Below are 24,501 nucleotides of genomic sequence, written 5' to 3' on the forward strand. Positions count from 1 at the left end.
GTTGTATTACCTGTGCGCACAGGCTCAGTTTGCCCACTATTGGCAATTCCCCCAGAGTGTCTTGCTGAACTTGGTGGTGGAGGTGGATGATGTCCAACCAATTCCACTCACTGCTGTGTTACATCAGGATCTGCCATTAAATCAGTAAATTCTACAGTGAATATTAATACAGTGACTTGCACCACTCGTGCGTGGATGGGGCTACAGAGCAGAGCGGGAAGGGCACAGCTGTATGCACCGGTATTATCTTTAAATGCGCACCCAGGCATCTCTGTCACCCAGGAGCAGAGGGTGTTAGATCTTTTGAGAGCCGCTGGAATAACCACGCTGGGGGATATGTATTGTGATGGCTTTTTTGTAACTAGAAGATTTTACTGCCAAGACAGCACATATGTGAGATTATGTGCAGCAGTTAGGGCTGAATATCCTGAATATCCTGATGAGCTGCAGACGTTGAAAGCCCTTCAGATTCTACTGACTAGTAAAGACAGAAGGGGCTTGATAACTAGGCTATATATGGTTTCTCTAGTGGAGAATCAGATGGACACTCCTAAGGCGTATGACAATTGGGTTAAGCAACTGGAGGAACCATTATCATGGAAGGACTGGACAGCTTGCTGCACGCTGATGGGGCGTCGAATTGTAATGTCCGGATTATCGATTTCAAATTTTTACATCAAATGTACTATAAGCCTGCGCGGTTGCAAATCTATGGGTTGTGGGAGGACTCGCGGTGTGTGAGGTGTGGTGTGGAGGGCGCAGACTTTTGACACCTAGCCTGGGAGTGTGCCCATGTGTCACATACTGGGGCAGTGTTACACAACACATCACAAAGATGCCAATGAATCCGGTGGCTTGTACCCCGCAAGTCTGTTTGCTGGGTGTCTGTACAGCACTAAAGGCAAGTAATCGCAGGCTGGCTGGTGTTTCTTTGCTGCTGGCAAAAAGGACGGTGGACAAATGCTGGGGTGGGAAGGCTGCGCCTACAGTGGCCTCATGGTTTAAGGACATTGCTTATTGTAAGGAGCAATTAAACATTTATACCGAAGATCTGCCTGTAGCTTCTAGACCAAAGGATATCTGGAGCCCTGTGAAGGCTTATCTTGCAGAATACCCTGATGTGTTGAAATAAAGGTGTCATATATTTGCATGTGTGGATGTGGAAATCACAGCGACCATAGACATCGCAGCCGTGCTGGGTTAAACATTTTAGAGGGACTAGCTTTTAAGATTTGACATGTATACTATGTACTGAGGTACTATTACTGTGTTTTACTGTTCTTTCTATTGATGCTTTATGAAAATTGTATTGAGTTTGTACACAAATTGCAGTTGAGTGTAATATGTCACAGCATGGTAAAACACTCAATAAATTAATTTAAATATAAAAATTGTATTTGCCAAGCCTGAAACTCCCCATTTACTACATAAAGTCACCCCTGAGGTAGCCCTCGATAGCCCTGTGGGCAGGGTGCTGTGTAGGTAAATGATAGGATATGTGCCATTATTGTGTGGCATGTCCTGGTAGTGACAAACAGCCTATTTGGTTTCTCACTACTGTGAGGCCTACTCCTCTCATAGGCTAGCCTTGGGAATTCCCTTACAGGCACTTAAGTAGTAATTCCTGATCAGCAAGGAGTAGTGTTGCCATGTTTGGAATGTTTGAAATAGTGGTGATAAATCCTGCTTCTTGGTGTAGTTGGATTTTACATTCCGATTTTAGAAATGCCACTTTCAGAAAGTATTCATTTCTCTGTGCTTATGAATCTTGTGCTTCTCAGCCTGACTCCAATCCATGTCTGGGCCTGGTTGACAGCTATGCTTTGTGCCCACTTTTGAGACAGCCATCACACAGGGAGGGTTGAGTGTGACAGGGTTGCATCTGTATTCATCTGCATTCTGATGGTTTTCCTGGGCTGGGCACACTTACATTTGTATAGGCTTTGCCCTGCCCTCACACAAAGGCTGATTTACCCCCTAACTGTACATCCAGAGACAGGGCTGAGTTGAAAGGGGGTGTTGTGCACTCCAAAAGGTTCTTGTGAAGTACCCCGTAGATAAAAGACATTTTGAGTATAAGTACAGGGGAGCTGACTTCATAATTTTAGACACTGCATGGGACTTATAACTAGACGGTGCTGGCTCTACATGCTGCACCTTACCAGAAGGAACTGCTGTGCTACCAGGCAGGACTCCCTTTTTACTAACTGCTTTGCTGTGTTGGCCTCGAAATCTTCAGGCTTTGGACCGGTACCGGTTGACGTCGCCCCACGCTCGGCTTTTACTATGGGGAGGATACAATTTTTATGATGGGGAGGATCGGTCGAAGATTGGAAAACTGACATGAAGACTTGATCGAACACTGGAAACTTATGAATAATTATCGTTTGGTATATGTTTATTGTTTGTTTGGGATACCGGGCTGGGCATGAAAGATATTTTTGCAATGCTGCCTGAGGACACATTTGGTGTATTTAAGGAGCGACCCACTTTATACAATTTGAACAGTCTCCTAGATTCTGCCTTTGTGTGGTTCCTACGACTTCTGTGTCCCTGCAGGAAATAAACCTTGGTCTCTGACGCCACCATCGAGAAGCCTGTGTCTCTGTTTATTTGTGCACCAAGGCAGGACCACACTGAACGATGAGACAGCATGAGAATAAAAATACCAACACAACACCAATGACTATCAGAACCTTCCATCCCCACGCAGATAACAGATTCCAGAACCATCCCATCAGTGACCAATCACCTTTGTCTACATGAATAGAATCAGCGATCTTGTGTAACTTAGAAATGGCCTCATATACTGTTGGCGCATTATTTGGGATAAAGACACAGCAACTCGATTGGATCATCTTACATACTCCACCTTGATCTGCAAGTAATACGTCAAGGACCATACGGTTCTGCAACGTCATGAGGCGATCCGCTTGAAGCTCAGCTGTCAGGTTACTAAGCGCACCAGCAGTTTCAGTAATAGTGGATTCAACTACCCGTGTTAGTTGACGCAAGTTCCTACTATTGGCCATGGGCCCCCAGAACGGGAGGAAACCTTTGAAAAAGTCTCCTGCTTCTTGGCCAGCTGTATCTTCCTTGTCGAAGACACCTCTCACAACTCTAGTCTTGTGATAATCCGGTGAAGCAGTGTATGTCGGAGGTAATAGTCGGGCAATATAACATGAGCCTGAAAAGTCAGCAGGCAGCCATGTATATGCTCTGTCTTTGCAGACAAAATAGGTACCCTTAGCAGCTAAGAATGCAGGGGAAGACTGTGATGGAAAAACGTACGTTTCAGTACAGTCACTCTTCCCTAGTCGAGCTCTCGGATTCCTCCCATTCCCTTGTAAACAGACCTGACCTTGGTGGGGTACGACCCAAATCGGAGTCGAGTTTTTACGCTTGTTCTCACCCAAACTAATGCCATACTCCGTAGCATTCCAACCCATATAAACTCGTAACTCATCCTTGGGAATAAACGGAGTGTTATTGACATCTCTAACCATGTCAGTAATTCCCTTTACCAAGGCTCTATTAGCAGAGTTATACCTAGTGGAACGCGGAGGTCGCGGGGGATAGGTCTCTAGAGCATAGGCGAACATGGTCTGAAATGCCCAAAATGATCCATTATAACTAAAGGGCAGAACCAGATAGGGGATACCCTTGTTCATGGTATGTGGTATCAGACCACACACCCAGCAGTTCGTTGTATTTACTACTAGTTGGTGTTGGTGCAAGAGCTGAATGAAAGTGTTATTTATAAACTCAGAGCGTCGAGCTTGCTCGTGTGCAGGAAAAGGGTGAAAAGAATGAAGAGAAACAACAGTCGGAGAAACAGAAACATGGGGAGGCACTGTAGATGTGACAGGCGCAAAAATCAATTGGATACCAAAAACGATTCCGCCTACCAAAGTTATTAAAACAATCAGAAAGATCAGAGCGCATTGCATCATGAAACATTTGCCATGCAAAATTTCATACAGTTTTGTCTTACGAGCATTTAAGACGCTAGCTCGTCGCAGTTCAGGAAGCTCCATCTTCTACAACCGTTCGCAACGGATGGTTTGTACCTGTTGAAAAATTGCCTCTGTTTACCCTGGGAGTTCCCAAAATAAACAGAAGAGACCGACCTTGTGTCTGGCCCCCTGCAAGTTAAAACAAGGCACACGTTACGACCCTACGGCAACCCAGATGGCAAGGCGAGAGAACAACAAAAACAAAAGGACAAAAATTATAGAGCAATCTTCCTGACTGAATGCAATGTGATAAGATCAAAACAGTTTTCAAATGGAAAGGTGATTATGCAATGTTATTGGTTCATGGAATGAGAACGTAGGTTATATCTGTACTTTCCGGGTCTTGTCTGATCTTGAAACAGCTGATCTGCAGGTGCAGTAATGTTCAAATCCACAGGTGGCAAATGTTCACTTTGTACAACACTCTGTTCAGGGTTCAAAGGAACAGTTCCTGGTGTAGTATCAGAGTTCTGTGTTTCAGATCGTTTGTCCGTCATGTACTCTGCATCACTGAAGGGGTTAAGCCTAGGAACAGGTTCTGTCTCGGATACACCAATCCCTGTCTAACCCAGTTGTCGTAGGGGAGTGGGAGAGGCAAACGCTTCGTATGGGTAGCGTGCACCCAATTTTTCCTGCCAGCCAGGCGTACAGCAGTTCTTGTGGCCAGGAGCACCGGAAACGGACCCACGAATCTTGGCTGGAGGTTCCGGGTCCGTCCAAAGTTCCGCACCACAACCAGATCACCGGGTTTTAATGTGTGACCTGGACTCTCTGGCAGCTTAGGCAAGGATTCAAATACCTGTTGGTGAATAAGACTCAATTTAGCAGTCAGGTCAAAAAGGTAATCAATCAACATTGGATGTTCGATCTGTTTGAACTCCTTGGGCCTAGGGACTCCCCAGACATTAGCAGGGCGACCAAACACAATCTCATATGGGCTAAGCCCTACTCGAGAGTGTACAGTCGCTCTGGTGGACAATAAAGCCAAAGGCAGTGCATCTGGCCAAGATAAACCAGTGGAAGCTTGGATTTTTGCAAGTTTCAGCTTCGAGGTACCATTGTACCCCTCAACCAAACCTGCTGACCGTGGGTGATTCGCACTATGGAATTTTTGCTTAATTCCCAAACCCGCACACACACTCTGCATAACTTTCCCTACGAACTCACTTCCATTGTCCGACCATACAATCCGTGGCATACCATACCTGGGGAAGTACTCTTTGAGGAGGATTTTGGCAGTGGACATAGCAGTGTTATCCTTTAACGGATACGCTTCAATCCATCTTGAAAAAGCACAGACTACCACTAGGACATATTTGAGATTATTACATCTGTCCATGTGGATAAAGTCCAACTGAATCACTTCAAAGGGACAAGAAGGGGGACTAAAGTGACCAGCTGGGGTTGGGGTTCCCTTGCCAGGATTATGCATCAGGCATACCATGCAATTTTCACCACTCTCTCCGCACACTTAGTAATTCCATCGTTCTTCCATACTGGAGCTAACATCTTACAGATCCCTTTCGAACTGATGTGCGCCGCTCCATGCGCCATAGTGACTACCACAAGTACATACGCATCAGGTAGCATCCAACGCTGATGCTCAGACAAATCAATCCAACATCCACTCGAATCCATTTTACCCGTTTTCTCCTTCCATGCATTCTTCTCATTTTCAGTTGCTTCATTCTGGATTGCCTTCACACTTTCAATCGCATTCTCACACATTCCTGATTCAGCAATCCATCTTGCAGACGTCGCAACGTACATTCGGCTCATCATGTCCTTGGCCGTCTCTTTGGCGACCTCATCAGCAAACGCATTCCCACGGCCAACATCATCCGTAATCTTCCGGTGTGCACTGCATTTCACAATCGCAACTTCATTCGGTAAGGTCAGAGATTCCAACAGGTCATTGACTAACTGTCCGTGTTGGGGAACAGCCATTACTACGCGGTTTTTACCACGCGCAGCTTTTACATCGCATGCGTTACACCGCATGCGATGTTACAACGCAATGCCATTACAACGCAAGTCTTTACATCGACTTGCGCTAGATTGCGCGCTAACATTACAAATAGTGTAGTTTACTATCCCAACACCTTCCCTACTGTTAAGTGGACTGGAGTTGGAATAGTAAATTACACTTTTCTAATGTTAGCACGCCATCTAGCGCAATTCGATGTAAAGACTTGCGTTGTAATGGCATAGCGTTGTAACATCGCATGCGTTGTAACGCATGCGATGTAACTGCACGCGTTGTAATGACACGCGTTGTAATGTCATACATCCGTCCGTGTTGGATCTTAGTCCCATGGGACGTGAGAAAACCTCTTTCTTTCCACAAGCGACCAAAACTATGTGCTACGCCGAAGGCATACTGGCTGTCAGTAAACACATTCACTCTCTTTCCCTCAGCTAAAATACACGCTCTTGTCAATGCAATTAATTCTGCAGCTTGGGCAGAATTCTAACTCACTCTTGCAGTCTCGACAACCGTACTCAAAGTCGTAACTGCATACGCAGCCGTCACATCACCAGTCTGTAGCTTGAAACACGATCCATCGACATACAAAGTACCATCTGGATCTAGTAACGGAGTATCTTTTAAATCAATCCTACCTTTTGTCTCTTCCTCAGTTCTAAAACAACAGTCATGGGGCTCTGAATCACTCGACTCCTGAGTAGTCGGCAACAGCGTTGCTGGATTCAATATGCTGCATCGCTTGATCTGAATGTGACTTGCCAAAAGTGTCAGCCTGATAGTCTAGCACTGGTGAGGTGCTGAGTTTTCGTTCGATTCATGAGTGTATCCACAGCATGTGGAACCATGACTACTAACATGTTGTTCATGACCAATCCAGCAGACTGTCGAATAGACACTGCAGCTGCTGCTGTAGCTCTCAAACAACTTGGCAACGCTCTGGCTACCGGATCTAATGTGGATGAGAAATACGCACAAGGTCGCTGTTTGTCACCAAATTGTTGCGTCAAAACACTCTCTTTCATGGACATATAGTGTAAACGGCTTACTGTAGTCAGGAGTACCTAACACAGGAGCTGAGCACAACGCGTCACGCAATTCCGAGAAGCTCTGTTGACATTCATCAGACCATGGCAAAGGACTCGGAACACCTTTTCCAGTCAGAGCCACCAATGGTTTTGCCATGAGAGAAAAATTTGGGATCCATTGTCTGCAACATGACGTAATACCCAAAAACGCACGCACTTCTCTCTGTGTGCTTGGTACAGCCATCTGTGAAATTGCTTTGATTCTCTCTGGGGTCAACCTTCTTCCCTCCTTTGACAAAAGATGACCTACGTAGGTCACTTCTTGGCAACAATATTGTAGTTTAGAAGGTGAAACCTTGTGATGTAAGTCTGATAAATGACGCAGCAAAGAAATTGTAGCTGTTTTGCAAGTTTCCTTGTCGTCAGCAGCCACTAAAAGATCACCTACATATTGGATCAGAGCAACACCAGGAGGAAGTACAAAAGCATCTAATTGACTTTTAAATGCTTGGCTGTAAATTGAAGGGCTTTCACAATAACCTTGTGGAGCGCGCTTGAATCTGAAACTACGACCACCTAAGGAGAAACCAAAAATATCCCTACTTTCCTCGGCTATCGGAATGCTGAAAAAGGGATTCTTCAAGTCGATCACTGTAAACCATGTAGCTGAGGCAGGAATCAACGTCAATAATGTAGTGATTTCTGAGACCACAGGAAACTGTGGAACCACTATTTTATTAACCTCTCTGAGGTCAATCACAAATCTGTAGATTGGAGGTTTGGAAGGGTCAGTGCGTTTCAAAATCGGCAGAACAGGACTATTGCAGACATTTCCTCTAGTTTCTTCTATCACATCTTTCTGTATCAAATATTGCACGATCAGTAAAAGCGCACGTTCACCTTCATTTGAAATCCGATACTGTGGGATTCGTGGGAATCTAACATTTGCCTTCAGACTCACCACATAAGGGGGAATTTCCAGAAGACCTACATCATTAGGACCAGTCGCCCAAAGATTATCAGGGAGAGAACGCAGCTCCGGTGGGAGCTTATCCATCGACAAGTACATTGGAGAGATGACTCTCTTACCCAACGTGAGCTGTACTCCCGAAGGAGAACAGTACAATGTCGCATGCAGGCGTTTCAACAGATCTAGACCAAGCAGATTCTCATTACAACCGGTCGTCAGAATAAGGGGTGCTTCTAGTTGACATGGCCCAACAGTAATTGACAAAGGACCAGAAACAGGGTTGTGAACAGGGGCGCCTGAGAAACCTACTGAAATGTTCGTTGAGCCAGACAAAGGTGCGCCAGGGAGTTTCGCGTGCATAATTGAACTTTTTGCCGCACCAGTATCCAACAGAAATGGTTCAACCACACCTGATGTAGCTACTGCGACATAAGGTCCACTCTGATCAACTGGAACTGATACTACTCCCTCTCTCTGCCTGTGGCTGTCCTAGTACTCACTTTGTTGAACTTCTTCACTACCTTCATAATAATCCTCAACATGGTACTGGGGAGATCTACCTGATTGTGTAGATTGTACATTTCGCTGATCGAAATAATTAGATGGGCGATCAGTCTGTGGAGGCATAGTACCACGTCCTCTACCTCTAAGAGCTTGCATAAACCCACCACGACCCCTCTGAGCTGGGACACCACTAGTTTGTGAGTGCAGAACTGGACACTCATTCTTATAGTGACCCTCCTTTTTACAATAGGCACACTGATTCCATGCTAACTGTTGTCGGGGAAAACCATAGTCAAATCTTTGGGACATCCCTTGCTGGAATTGTGGCTGTTGCTGAAACTGGGGTCGTTGCTGCGAATCTGACTGATTCGAGCGAGGCGGATACACCTGTTGCAAAAGAACTTTAGTTTTCAAGTCTTTTGTCTTCTTTTCTGACTTTTCCTTCTCTTCTTTTCCTCTATTTTCGTAATACTGAGCAGTTGCAAGTATCTGTGCTGTCGTCGACACCGCCCATGCACTCTCAGAATCCTTCAACTTGTTACTAAGCTCAGGCAATAAATTAAACACAAACTTGTCGACAAACAACCTCTGACCTCCCTCGGTACTCATATCTTGCCCACTGTGGTCTACGAAGGTCTCTTCAAATCTAGTGAAGAAGTCAGAGACGCTTTCGTCCTTCTTTTGCTTGCATGCTGATAATTTATCCCAGTTGACCCGTAACGCAGGCATCAGCGTTTTCATCAAATTGATTATTCTGCCAGGCAAAGCAGCAATCAGAGGCTCAGGTTTAGCATCACCAACTTGTTGTGCATCTGCCGCTACAATAGCTGGCCAATCACCTCCTAAGGCAACCTGGTGATTCTCATGGCGAATTTTGGCCCATATAGGCTGTGGCACTACATTGCCAAATAGCATTTCGATGTCTGCCAAATTCATGACGCACGCTTGAACTGTCTGGGTTAACTCTTTATAATACCCAGCAGGATTCTTACGCGGGTCCGGCAACGCCTGTTTTACTGCTAATACTTCGGCCCGCTTCCAAGGGATGTGTATCCACACTCTATGGAAATGTGCTGGAGCAGCTAAAATATTATTAGCCGCATCAGCTTGAACTGCATCACGCCATATCGGCGGAACTTCCCTCATCGGATACTGACCTCGCTTCTTCCTAGTAATCGGAGAACCATCAGAGTCCCTTGGTGCTCGAAGAGGAGAATCAGACCTGTATGCTAAAATCAGTTCTATCGCTTCCTTTACTTCCGAACCTATTACCATTCCTGCAGCGAACCTTCTCTGAATATGTATCAAGTCAGCGGGAACGGAATCTAAGTCATCATCATCCCATTCCTCACGCAAAAGGGAACACATCACGTCAAAGACATAACACTGAGTTGGTTTATTCCATTGCATAAATGTATCCAACACTCTTCGTGCATCATACTTCACAGCTTTCGACATCCACCTAAGAGCTGTCGAATCTAATATTCCTCGTTCCTGGAGACCAGGAAGCTGACTACGTCTCTGTATAGAGTCAGAAACGGGTGTCTTAATTAAAGACCTGTAGAGAGGAGTTAAGATAATAGTTACAGAGTCAGTTATTTTCCGACGAACAGAAAGCGGAGTCAGAATGTTTACAGAGTTCGGGGACAAGGAAGCTGGAGCAGATGAAATTGTAAGGGTAGAAGTAGTAGGTAAAGCAGTTTGCGAAACGTCAGGCAAAGGCGGAACAGGCAACCCAGGTAGAGGGGGTGCCAGAGGAACATTAACCACAGGAAGAATAGGAGCTTGAATCAAAGGAAAAGGAACAACTATTCCAGGCTGACCAGCAGCCGGTTGCACAACAGGTGGTAACTGTGGTGCTGTAATACCCTGTGCATATGGTGGAGGTGATCTCAATAGGTAAGACAACAGGGGATCCTTTTCACAGTCCTCTATTGGCTTAGCAGGACACGATGGCAAGGCAGGGTAGCACTTGTCAATCGCCAAATTATGTTCTCTATTCGCTACCTCTATTGCTTTTTCAGTTTCGTTGACATGCAACTGCCTAGCAGACTGCATTAAAGTCAACCCTTTCTCTTTCTGTTCCTTCTTCATTTTTCTAATTTCTCTCTGTCTAGCTTCTTTACGCCAAAAGCGAAAAGAATCGAACATTGCCGTCCGGGCTTTCTTTTTAAACAACTTCACTTCTAGATTGTCTAGAATTTTAGTTTCAAAGCTACCATGTGGTGGCCAACTAAGGACACCATCTTTCCTGGTGTAACGGACCCACACTCCATTATAAGTGATAGGACTCACACCATGTTTACAATAGAGCTCATATGTAGGAGTTCCGATCGGAGGAACCGGACACGAGTCCTCCAACCGGGAATCCCTGTTGCAACTTAACCAGGACAGGAAACAATTACTATGGCTAGCCATTTCAAACTAAGGACAAATTCTAACCAAAATGCGCAAAGAACTTAGGCCTACCAAATGAACCAATACCAAACCAAAGATTATCTTAACAAGAGCAACCAGTGATAATCTACAAATCCACAACAAACATACCCAGAGAACAAAAAGGATTATCCGAACAAGAGCAACCAATGATAAATCCTTACAAGAGCAACTAAGAGCAACCAAACTGGGCGCGACCCACTTAATACTTAACTGAAATGGCGAAGACGTCACCAAGGAGAACCCGTCTACGTCTCGCTGTACTAAGGTCTGCACCTCGGGTCCAAGACAGGGCGACAGTCAGGGCAGCGGTCCTCTGTAGCCGTCTGGGAGCGGGAACCCTCGTGGAAGAGATCGTCGGGCCACTTTTACGACATACAGGGATCGATGAAGCGGGGTACCCCCCTCCGGAATCTCACACGAAGCTCCTCGAAATCTTCAGGCTTTGGACCGGTACCGGTTGACGTCGCCCCACAATGGGCGCCAAATTGAGGTTCTGGACTTTCTTAGAGTCCAGAGGTGTCAGGGAAACAACACCCAAAAGACCCCTGAGTTCCTTCCTGCCTTGGTGCACAAATAAACAGAGACACGGGCTTCTCAATGGTGGCGTCAGAGACCAAGGTTTATTTACTGCAGGGACACAGAAGTCGTAGGAACCACACAAAGGCAGAATCTAGGAGACTGTTCAAATTGTATAAAGTGGGTCGCTCCTTAAATACACCAAATGTGTCCTCAGGCAGCATTGCAAAAATATCTTTCATGCCCAGCCCGGTATCCCAAACAAACAATAAACATATACCAAACGATAATTATTCGTAAGTTTCCAGTGTTCGATCAAGTCTCCATTCTTCGACCGATCCACCCCATCATAAAAATTGTATCCTCCCCATAGTAAAAGCCCAGAAGGAGAGGAGCAGAGCAAGGTGTGAAAGATAGATAAGTAGGATAAGAGATGCTTGTGGGTCATAAACGGGCATGGCTACTGTCTTCGGCCTCCTAATCGTGATCAGGCCAACGAACACAAGAACCAGTATAGCATGATTGGCCTCAGGCAAGGGAGGTAGCTTCTGCCTAGTCATGCAGCATCAGCTTCCTTGGACTAAAGCTTACGTGTCCTTAACAAGGTGATTCAGCCAGGGTCATTGCTTGTCCATTGACTATGTGAGGGCAAGAAACAAAATGGATGCCGTATCTAAAATGGATGCCATGAATTTACAACAGAATGCCCTATTTCTCAGTGAATCCACGCTCGTAGCACAGCGAAAACACTGCCACATACTAAATGGATCATTTACGGTTCACTGGTACCAAAATCGTGTCAGTACTACGATACCGAACACACGGGTTCGGATCGCTACAGAACCTCAGGAGGGACTGCCAGTCTGTGACCTGGTTCTGTGTGCTGGCCTGTTTCCTGCATTCCTGCTTGTGTGCCCCCAATGATCTTCAAGGACATGTTGGTTTGCCACCCTTGTTGGTTGCAACTTCAGGGTCATCAAATGTTTCATCAGCACACCACTGCCTTGCGTCTCTTGTGTTCTGTGAGTCCAGCAGCAGAATGAACTACAATAAGAGCCATGATGGTCCGTTCCTGCTCTGTCAAAAATCAACAAGAGAGGAAGGGATCTACACGGCTAGTCCCCTCAGTAGATTATCCAAAATCAACAAAGCCAGTGTACAGTAAATCAAAACAAAGGGCACTGTAGTCAAAACAGTACTGTAGTCAAAAGAGCACAGGTCCACAATTTCCATATAAACCGGTATGTTCACGGAAAGAAAGTAGACCTCTATGGAACAATACCCAGTTGGTGTTAAAAGCCCTCACTCGCCAACCTGGTTGGTGACATGCTTCATCATTGGGCTTCCACTGGGACGACCGAATGTCATCCCAGTGTGCTGCAACGCCAGGTTACTGCGGAGCGGGGTTTTTTGTGTGGGGAAAGTGAATTTAAAATCTCCAATTGAGTCAAAAAATAATAAAACTTTAATAATTTTGCTTAATTGGAAAAGAATAAAAGGGATGGTCATCCGGACCCGGCAGCAAGAGGCTGTGTAGGTTTTCTACTGGTGCTGAGCAGCAAGGGCGGTGTGCCAATTTGCTCCCACCCCCCTCCCGGGATCCATGAGGCAATTAACGGATTGGCCTCTCAAGTAAACTCGTTCCTCTCCCCTTAACAATTAACATTAACTGGCGGAGTTTTCACTATCAAGTTTTTTTGATTTTCACATTAGTAGCCCACGGTAGGGTGGACCTTAGAGTGTTCACACCACCGGGGCTCCGCACATCCACTCTGGTCCTGAAGAATGCCCGATTAACACTCATAGAGGTAGAAACATGTTGACCGCCGCGGAGTGAACCAGGTCTTTTATTTTTTTGACCCTCACTCCCTTTTATTCTTTTCCAATTAAGCAAAATTATTAAAGTTTTATTTTTTGACTCAATTGGAGATTTTAAATTCACTTTCCCCACACAAAAAACCCCGCTCCGCAGTAACCTGGCGTTGCAGCACACTGGGATGACATTCGGTCGTCCCAGTGATGAAGCATGTCACCAACCAGGTTGGTGAGTGAGGGCTTTTAATACCAACTGGGTATTGTTCCATAGAGGTCTACTTTCTTTCCGTGAACATACCGGTTTATATGGAAATTGTGGACCTGTGCTCTTTTGACTACAGTACTGTTTTGACTACAGTGCCCGTTCCTGCTCTGGCCACATCATCCTTACTGCCAGCGGGTGTTGAGCACTGCACTCTTACGCCCTTTTGATTTAAGCGCATTGTGTGTGCTGTGGCCCCGTGAGGACCTAATCCTTCAGAAAGTAGGGGCCTCCTATGTGCCATCCGTTTTTCTCTGATGCCTCTCCAGTGAGAGAGAGCCGTCAGAGCAGTGAGGGAAACCCCAAGAGGAGGGGCACAAGTGAAACACGAGAACTCCGCTGACGTCACAACACGGATGGCACCTGACGGCTCAACAAAGCTGTACCGGACCGTAGTGGAGTTGATGCCTCACTTACTGCTTTATGGGGGAGCTGCCCACTGGTGTGAAGCCCGAAGTGGGATTCCCAATCCTGACGGCAACATCAGAAGCGTACTTTGCATACCCTTCTGGTTGCTGCAGCAATACTTTTGGCATGGAGCTGACGACCAGGCGAGGTCTTCCTGTGGGGTCCTCAGTGTGTGTGCTGTTCTCCCATGGATTCCGCCAAGTGCATCTGTTCCAGCTATCACTCCCGCTCTGAGAGAAGGCTGCCATTGTCTTCAGCAGCCGCTTGGTTGTGGGCAGCTGCACCTCATCTCAGTATGCACCGGAAGAGGTCTCCCCGCACCGCTGTCTACATTGGAGGCATCCCCCCTTTTGGGACCACACACATCTTGGGTGCACTTTACTGCCATTTTGGTGGCCGTACATGGTGAGGCCTCAACTGAGGCCCCCTAGTAACTTGCTCAATGGGGAAATCCAGAGATCACAGTAATAACTGTCATAGGTGCGCAGTTTTTTCTGTGCCCTACGCTTTGGGGTTATTTACCATATAACACATAAAATGAGTTTGGATGGGCTATGGCCTATGCGTTATGGTGATCCCTGGTACTGCATGTGTTATGGTCTTGTAATCTACTGCATTTCATGCTCTGATATTGATGTATGTTGTTTCACCTTTCACTGGCAGGATAACGAGTACTATTTCAGGGACTGCATAATATACACAGTAATGTTTTTTTCATGATGCTTGCAATGTATAAGCTTTGTTTTCTCATATTGCACTCATTGTGATGTTTGACGATTGCCTGTTTAGCAAAGTAATTATTGGTTTATGTCATTTTGGTCTTGTGTTATATACAATACAGTCTATTTTTATAGAATATTGTGTGGAGTCTCATTTGTGGTGTAGTTAATGTGTTGCGCAAACCCTTTACACATTGCCTCTAGGATAAGCCTGACTGCTCTGTGCCAAGCTACCAAGGGGATGAGCACAGGTTACCTTTGGTGTGTAAGTTACTTGCCCTGACTAGAGTGGTGGGTACTGTCTGGCTTAGGTGCATACCCTAGCCAAACAGAAACATTATTTCTAACAGTTTGATTCTCTGTTGAATTTGCAAAGCCAATAGGTCTCGCCTTTGGGACCTTATACGTGTTTAGTTATCCAGCACAATATCCTTGGAGCAACAACATCAAGTGTTGCATGGCTAAACACTTAGAAGGTCCCAAAGGCGAGACCTATTGGCTATGCCAATGCTTGTTGTGTTTGATGTAATGCCTTAAGTGGCCATGGGTACGTATGCCTAGACATGAATATCAACTGGAAAGGCACAAACCAGAAATCTCATTCCTTACAAGTTTGTCCATAGTAGTCCAATTGATCATACAAGAATACTACTTCAAGAATTAGTTTTATTTAATTAAGTTTCTTAAATCGTTTGCTCAAAGAATGTATGACTATCTTAACAGACAAATTGTTTCACTCTTAAACAAAGAACTTCACCAAGCCTACAACCAATAACGGTGTATCCTCACTTAAGAGTCCCAAGTAGTAAATGGATTATATGTCTGCATTGGTTGTTGTATCCAGATGTGTACTGTGGCCAGACAGAACCCCCAATCAAGGCAAAACTGGCCTTGGATTTTAGCACAAGGAGGACCTAGTATGACAGCTCAAGCTGGACTGTTCCTACTGAAGTATGGTGAAGACTGATTTGCATATGTCTTGGTCCAAACTGAAGTGGCATGGTGACCAAAATGTGTGTTGAAATGCCACAGAGTGATTGGCATTGTTTAGACTTAGTGCAAGCATTCCTTCCATCACATTTTGATCACTGCCACACACTGGCAGTCCTCTACTCACAGTAGTGCACTCAGACATGTTTAGTATGGCCAGTACAGAGAATAGCGACAGATACTGACCAATGACTCCCAAGGCAAAGCAGATGGCCTCACTCTTCACCTGCCAAACACCATCAGAAGTGCCAGCCTCGGTTAGATAATATCACAATTCTGAATCTTGACCAGGGCCAGCAGCAGCTTTTTTGACACCATCTGGCAAGTAAGATGTGTATGTATGGAGACTCTTCACAAATCTTATTGCACTAAGACAATAAACCACCTTCCCATTAGGCATTTAATCAGTTAATTTTATTTGCTTGAAATTGAATGGAAAGTATTGACAAAGTGCACGCAGATAAAACAGAAGAGTTAATTATTAATGGAAAGTCTGACCGTTTGCTTGATACACATTGGTCAGTAGAAATTGCCAATCTACCTTGGTGTAAAAATTGATAGTGCTCTATCCATGGCCACTTAGATTTCCTCTCTAGCTTCCTTTGTGGGTTTTTTACCACCGTAAAATCCTGAGGAAACTGATTCCATTTGTGACAGAGGATGGACAAAGAACAGCTGTCACCACGATAATTGGATCTAGACTGGACCGCACCAACTCGTTACCTTGTCTACCATCCACTCTATTAAAGAAACTTTAAGAGCTTCAAAATTGGGCAGCGTGGGTGATCTTAAACTCCCAGATTCGCACATGCTTGTCTGCTACCTCAAAGCTTCCACTGGCTTCACAGCAACCAGAGGATTCAGCTTGAACTTCAGGGAATAGCTCCTTCTTTCATCCAACTCTTAGATAAATCACCGGTCGCACCATATGATCCTCCCTTGGTAAACTGTTGGCTGTTCCTAATTTTTTTTTAAAGCCAGAGTCGGAGTGGCAGCCTCTCTGTTCTAGCCCAGTGGTTCTGGAATCTCCTAAATGGAATCCGAGTTGAAGCCAACTTAATGTATTTCAGTCTTATGCTAAAAACGTGGCTTTTTCACCAAGCTTTATTTTTCTAATCTTTAGTTTTACTGCCAAGAAACTGTTTGGTGAATGTGCACTCTACAAATGTTAGTAACAAAGCAGATTAAAGAGCTTTACTCTAAACTATTGGCCTCAGTAGTGCAGAACAATAAACGTGTCTCAGTCAACTGGCCACACATTCAACAGGGATTGTTACAACCAATTAAACCACAAAAGGCAGCAATGCAGACATTTCACCAATTATTCAGATAAAACACCTAATCCAATGCAGTATATGAAGAAAAGGAACTTGCACATCAGGTTATTAATCGCAACAAGTTCCGGTGATGAAATATTCCACTGCGTTCACCAAAAACGGAGATCTACATTAAACATTAGAGTGGTGCTTTTCAAAACTGCCTAATTTTTGCTTTGCTTAGTACAAGTGGATGAGAACGGTTTGTCGAAAGCATCAAATCACAATCAGCAATACCAATGGTTGTGCAAATCATTCATTAGCGGTTTAATGTAGGTTTTCTGGAAAGCCTCCTCACAGACGCAGTGGAAGCATGACATCATTGAACTACCATTGCAGCCCTGGGCTTTTCTTTAACCGCTTCAGTGCCCATGACGAGATGGTCTCGTCATGGAGCGCGGTTGCGCTGTGCCCATGACGAGACTATCTCGTCATGAACCCCGCCCGCTAATGCAACGGCCGGCACAGGGCGGGGAAAGGGCATGGCACTGAAGGGGTTAATTGGAAAGTTCCAGCATGCCAAACTATTCAATATGATTGAGCTCACTGAATCAATTTCTAAAGTATGTTCTTAAAGTGATTCTTACAGGACTGTCCTTGTGTGTTTCACACAAGCCATACATGAATACATCCTCCGGTCAGTGAGTGAACCATCAGGTAGCTAAAATCTAATGCGCTCTGGAGAGAATACAAATCAGCATCTGGAAGGGCAGTCGATGACAGATGCATGCCCAACAGTCTCTGATGAGCAGCCCCATGGACTCCACCGGGCACAATTCCTGCCTTATAGACACCAGCCAAGAAGAGGAGCCGAGATGCTGAAAGCACAACGCAGAGCAGTGAGTGGGTGTGGTCACCACCAGATGGGTGTGAAGTAGGCTTCCAGTGCGGTGGCTCAGAGCAGTCATTTTCCCTCAGCCAAATGGTCGTCTGTGCTGGATGTGCTGCTCCTCATTTTTGGGTCTGGCTTAACAACGCTGCGGTGTACATGACCTATTGCTACACATTCTTTAAAATACACAGTGCGTTTTGGCCATGTGGGCATTTCTCTCACCTCCTGCTATTGGATGTTTGATGTAGGATTCCGCCCATTTGAAAGAGCTTCTATTGGAATGCATGAGAAATTAAAGTGTGAGAAGTATAACGAATCGTTATACTGTTTATGACGTTTAATTATTTATCTCATACATGCATTCGTTATAGAAAGCAATCCTATTTCTGCTACTTCATTGGGAAAGCCAATAAAGCTTAGTTTAATGTGCTAAACAAGCAAAATGTGTGCCTGCAACACACCCAAACTGCATTTGTGAATGCCTGTCTTTCCATGCCATCGGCTTTGCCAACGCCTGTTTGAGTTCTATCCTTACACTTAAGGCCACGGATATGACTTAAACATATTTATAAATAGCTCCTAAATATGAAAACATCCGGTGAGTCAGGTGTAAGTGGAATGGTTGTGAAAGTGCCGTTTTTGCCCCACAACCTGTGCGCACATATCCACCGAAAGGAACGAGGTGGTGAAAAGTTCTGACTCATTTCCGATGTATAATGCACTACAAGCCACAGTTCAATTTTTTTTGTAAAGAAAATGTGCGAGGCAAATTGTGGTTCACTGATACAGTATGGGTGCCTGTACTACCTTTTTGAAAGGTGAACTCTTTGCATGTTGACCCAGTTTGTAGACATTGCAATTGCTAAAGAACTGCATCACGCACAAGCCGAGTTTATCTACACTTTGATAAAGCCATTGCTTTTTGAGCGTTTCCAACAACGTCAGTCGTTACATCTTGGTAAAACAAAAAAAATCCGCATCTAGGGAGTCATTTCGCAGCCATTTAAAAGGTCACCGGCCTGGACAATCTCCTAGGAGCAGTCAATTTGCATTAAGCCATGGTTGCAGTATGCAGAGCAACAGTTCCTACACCTGGCGAAACTCAGGGTTCCCTGCCACAAAACCAGTGAGCGGTCTGTAAGGCTGCCCGGGGGGGGGGGGGGGGGGTTGCGTAGCAGCCCCCCCCCTAAAAGGGCGGCCGCCTTAGTGCCACAGGAAGGCACAGGGGTGAGAGGTCTAGTCCCTGGGTCCGCCAGGGGAGACCCAAGCAGATGGCTACTTCCGGCGGGAAGGGGACAGGGATATTTATACTGTCTCCACCCCTTCCTCGCCCTCTTGTCCCTCTCGTTCGCCTTGGAGCAGGTCGCTGCTCGATCGTCTCGTCGTTACTGGTTATCGTCATGCGCCCTCCGCTAGTGCCTCTACTGGGTGAGTTGCCGGTGACCTTCCTCTCGCCCCGGCCCTGTCCCTGGGCAGTACCAGGTGACGGGGCCCTGTGGTCGGAGCACCACGGGCGGGGGGGGGCAGGCGCGGAGAGGGTTAGTATCTCTGTTGTCGGGGCGAGTTTGGTAAGGGGGGGGCAAGAGCATGCCCTGCTATCGGGGCCACAAAAGTCTCGGGCGGCGCGGTGGCTCGCTATGGCGCTGGGGGCATTTCGTCTCGCGCGCGGCCCGCGTTATTCCGGCTTCAGAGTCGATGTAGACTCTCAACTCTCTGTGCTAGCTTGGGAGTCGGGCATTGCTTCGTGGAAACCGGGGTTTGAGCCTCCACATCCTGTGATTCTGGGCAAATCACTTAATCTCCCCGTCCTTATATGTGTAATGTAATTACGGTGTTGGCTTAGTTTAGTTGGCTCATGTTGCTATCTCCTCATGTGTCTTCACCTCCGGCTCATCTCGCCTTGGTTTTCTGGCGTCGGATTCATCGCCGTGCATCATGCATCGTCGCGTTTGTGGGTGCCTGTTTGGTTTTTCGCGGTGAGTCCCCCTGCAATATGGGTGCCACTCTGCCAGTTTGCGCAAGTTCAAATGACCCCCTTTCGGTCCCTTGGGGCATGCCATCCGGCAGGCTGAAGCCGCGTGTCGTTGTAAATGGCGGTGGGTTGCGTGGTAGGTGTGAGGGTGCAGGTCGAAGACAGTGGGCAGTCTTACTTGGAATGTCGGTGCCATTAACGTTATTAAAGGTGCGGGGTGTCGCATTCATTAGGAGCTTCGGAGAGAAAGGTGACGCGTTGTGGGAGCAAAGCGTGATGCCAATGGTGTTGTATGTGGTGTAGCATTGCAAGCTATGGCGATTTTAGTGCAGACAAGAGTGGGTGTCGAAACAAACTAACTTTTGATGCTTGCATTGAGTGACTAGTGATGTGTGGGTGCGATCGGCGCTTGTGTGCCGCAGGAGGCAGTGTACAGCGAATCTTTTGTAATGGAGGCATTACTTTATTTGTTGAAACTGATTTCACTTGCAACTTCGTTCAGATAACGAATTACTCCAACGGTTTAGCGCACGGCACAGAAGTCTCGCCGCTGGGGTATGGTATTCAGTCCCCATTGGGTCAGGCACGCTTACCGTCACGTGGTAACATCACCCCTGTAGGCGGGGGTAGCGGTAATGGCGGCACGGATGCTGGCATGTCGCGATTATTGATGTGTTGGTGCTATCAGCGCGGAAGTACCCTGGGAGGCAGAGTACTTACGAGTCCTTGGGTTTCTGAAACTGACTTGCCTTACAACTTCTTTGAGTTAATGATTTATTTCAACGGTTTAGCGCCCAGCTAAATGAGGCCGCTCCTGCAGGCGGGTGCAGCGATATAACTTGTAGGTATACTAAGGACGCTCCCATATAGGGGGCCGCTGCAATGGCAGTTAGTTTTGGTTTTCAGACATTTATACGGTCATGGGGCCACGCTGGAATGATGCCGCTCTCGTATGAGGGGTGAGTATGCAATTAAGAGCTTCCGGCATTATGAGGCCGCTCCCATAGGCGGGTGCGGCAGGCATGGGGGCACAGTCGGGGTTAATGTTGGCTCCACCGTCGGCTTAGCAACAGAGTACTGATGATAAAGCAGGAATGTTTGGTGTCATGTAGTACACGTCGAGATGGGGTAGCACGATCCGGTGAAGTCAGCCGCCGTTTTCGGAGTGGGGAGCTGGCCAGATGGCAGCGGGAGGCATGGCGACGTCTTCAAACACCAACCTCAAAAGCAACAGACCTGGTGCAAGGCTCCTGTGTTACCTCTGGTGTAGGTTGGGTCTGAGCCAGCACGTGCTCATCGTGTTAAATACGCTCTTTCTATCTGCCAGCTAGAGGTTACATACGCAAGACAGCTGGTAAGGGCCTTATCCTCACTTAAATGTTAGCGCTCCATCTCGGCACTATGCAACAGCCCTACAAACCCAGCTGATAGCCCTGAAAGGCGCGGGCTCGAGACAAAGGGCGGTGATTGATATAGTATATAATTAAAATAAAAAAATTTTAAAAAAAGTATAGCCCCGCCCCGGGCATGTGGGGGGCCTCTTGCAAACACGAGCAATTGTCTCATGGGGTGAGGTTTATAGGTCAGGGTGAAACTGTGGACCTTCGCTCTGAAAGAGAACGAGTACAGCTGGAGATTGAAGAATGGATAGGGCATTAGGTAATATCCACGATTATTTAAAGTGCTCCGTTGTCGTCCCTTCTTTGGTTAATACGGTTATTACGGCCAGCCGGTACGGGGATACGATCTGTGTGATTAGCACAGCTCACGGGTTGGCAGCGCCTAAGCTAGGGTCTAAGGGCTAGTACGTGACAATGGTGCCACATTAATGCATGCTTCAATTTATATTTGCCCCGCCTTACTAAGCTAAAGATAAGGGAGTAATTGCCCAACTATATCTAGGAGTTTAGTGCTGCAGGGCGGTGCTGTAATTTTCTCTTGGGTGGCACACTGTTTGGGGGGAAATTCGTTAGAGTTGCCATAGCATATGAGGCAATCATTCTATAGACCCTGGACTCTGAAGGCTCTTGTCTTTAATAGGTTTGCTCTTGATACAAATTAGGTATGCCGCCAGGGAGAGGGTGTGGCATAACGGCCCGGCTGCTAAATTTATGGCTAGGGGTATCATGTTCTGGTATGTGCAGCAATATTAGGCAGGGGTCTGCATCCTAAGCAACAGTCAGCGCTCTAAAGCGAACGTTTGCAATATTATTCACTAGCTCAGTTGCTGCTTATTATCTTAGGCAACTAACTACCATTGACAAAGCCTACAACCCTGACGTGCCGGGCATGTTCTTGTTGGATCATATATCGGCATGCAATGACAGAAACAGCAAATCACCAGTCGGGAGGCACGTCACCTAGGCACAGAATAGCTCCCTCAAGCACAGGGGGACCCGGGTGCAGGTACTCAGGGTGTCACCAGGGGCAGGTTTACATGAGGTTTTATGGTTGCAGCGACACAAGAGGGGACACCGGGTGCATCACTCGGGTGTGGTCATGGTGTGCAAGCACGCACGAGGTGCCTTGGCCTGCAAAGCAAAGCACGTTTCCTGGGAAGAGAACCAGCTTTGCCCTGGGGGAGGCCTTGGGTGTTCAGCACAGTTACCGACTCGGTTTGCAACACTAGTCATTAATTTTGTGTTCCCGATTCTCCGTATAATGAGCATGGGTAGCGGGTGCAACATGCTCCTGCCCGGCTATGTTTCGCGGTTTTGGAATGATTTGAGGTGTGTGGTGTCCCCCGGGCGGCCGCGTGCGTGTCTCTTCGCAGTCGGCGGTTTAACGCGACTATAGATATGGTGTTGATGTTATATCTGTCATCTTGCGGACTATCTCAGATTAATGCGTGGGGGTGTGCGTTTCATAAATGTGCAGGGTGACATTGCAGAGATTGTCAACCGTGTCCTCTGGGCAGCACAGCGGGTTGAGTTTGGCGGTGCAGTCCTCTCAGGTACGGCGAGAGGCATAATCTGCATGGGTCAGCACCCGTCTTGGGGGAATTTTGACATAGTTCAGTGTCAGCAAAGAGGTGGGCTCATCATTAAAATGGTTTACCTTTCGCAATGAGCTTGGTGAATGGGATGACATCCGCGTAAGGGTAGTCTCAGGTATTTACAAGACAATGAGGGAACATCAGAGACGTATATTATATTAGTTTCACTATTGGGTAGTCAATACTCCAGGGGGAGGGAACCATACATATCACCCCCCTGCCACAGAAAGCCACGGTGATACACCCTGCACCCGGTTATGCTTCGTGGTTTGGGAATTACTTTAGGCATGCTTTGTCCACTGGCAAACCGCGTGCGTTTTTTGTCAGTCGGCAGGGAATCCAACTAGAATATTTGTGTTGTTTTTCTGTCATTTACGGCCAATCCCAGATTAATGTGATGGGGCGTGCGTACATAAATGGTCATGGTGCCTTGCTGAGATTGTCATCCGCGTACTCTGGTCAGCACAGCGGGAGTGGATTGGCTGTGCGGTCCTCACAGGTGAGGCGGGAGGTTTAATCAGCTTGGGTCAGCACCCGTCTTAGGGGCTTGGTTTCAATGCTTTGTTTCATTGGCAAATGAGACCGAGTGGACTTGGAACACCTAGTAAATGCGTGGTGTGTTGGTGGCCGGTCGGTATGCCATAGCCAGTGCCTGAGCATGCTGGGTAGCCCTGCAGACCAGTTGTACTCTGGCAAACACTTGTAGCTGCGCAGGGCTCCCTTGGTCTGTCGGGGTCTGTTATATTAGCCGGGCACTCCTGGGACGCTTCACCACTATGGTCGGGAGCAGGGGGAGGTGTCACTTTGCATCCAGCACCTAGGCTAAAAAAAAGGGTTACTCCTGTGTTGAGTGAGTGTTAATGTTACCTGGTCGTTCATTGGGGCTCCTTAGGGTAGGATGACCTAGCGGCAAGGTACAGCTAGGGTGGTTTACGTGTGCTTCAGCGATCAGGAAATAAGTATGCATCGCGGGCCCTGGCTCACACGGAAGTGGGCTAAGATTACACACACCACAGGTGCCGAGGCCTGCTCTGATGCCTGGCATTGGGGTCCCAGGTTACTTCTGAAATGGCTAGCCCTTCAGATGCGGAAAGGATGTCCGTTGTTAGTTACTCGATTGTTAAACGATTGGTTACTTCCTGGGTCTTCCGCGGGTGTAGAGCGTTAGGCTCTTGTTGTTTTTCCAGCGGGTCGGTTTGATGCCGGATGGTGTTTTTTGGGCACAATCACGTGGTGGGTCTTTCTGTGTCTGACTGGGGTTAGCCTTCCTTAATCTCCCTGCTTGTCACACACGGTTGTAAGACGGGGGGCAACTAGCCCTGTGCTGATTGAGTTGTTACTACGGTTATTGTATTAAACACATCAGGTTCTCGTGGTACTGATATTTGCACCCAATCAATAGGTACTCTAGGACGCATGTCCTCCATTCACACATCTCCAGACAGGACTGCCCCTCCTCCCCCTCCAATTCTTGGAGCAATAGGGGTCCAAATTCTTGTGGGGCTGGCAGGCTTGGACAGAGGTTGGTGGCGAGCTCCCACATTATTTGGTAGGAGGATTTCGTAGAGTCTTGGGGCAGGGCACAGGCCGCTTCCTCTCGCTCTGTTTGTTCTTCTAGGTGTGGTCGGGTCAAGTGACGGAGGAGAGCAATCATCGCATGGTATATCGGGGCATGTAGGAACGCCAGGCAAGATTGTAGCGTAGGCAGATAGTGGTACTTATCGGGGATTGGATG

Source organism: Triturus cristatus, chromosome 2_2 (genome assembly GCF_964204655.1).
Source record: "Triturus cristatus chromosome 2_2, aTriCri1.1, whole genome shotgun sequence".
In the NCBI taxonomy this organism is placed as follows: domain Eukaryota; kingdom Metazoa; phylum Chordata; class Amphibia; order Caudata; family Salamandridae; genus Triturus; species Triturus cristatus.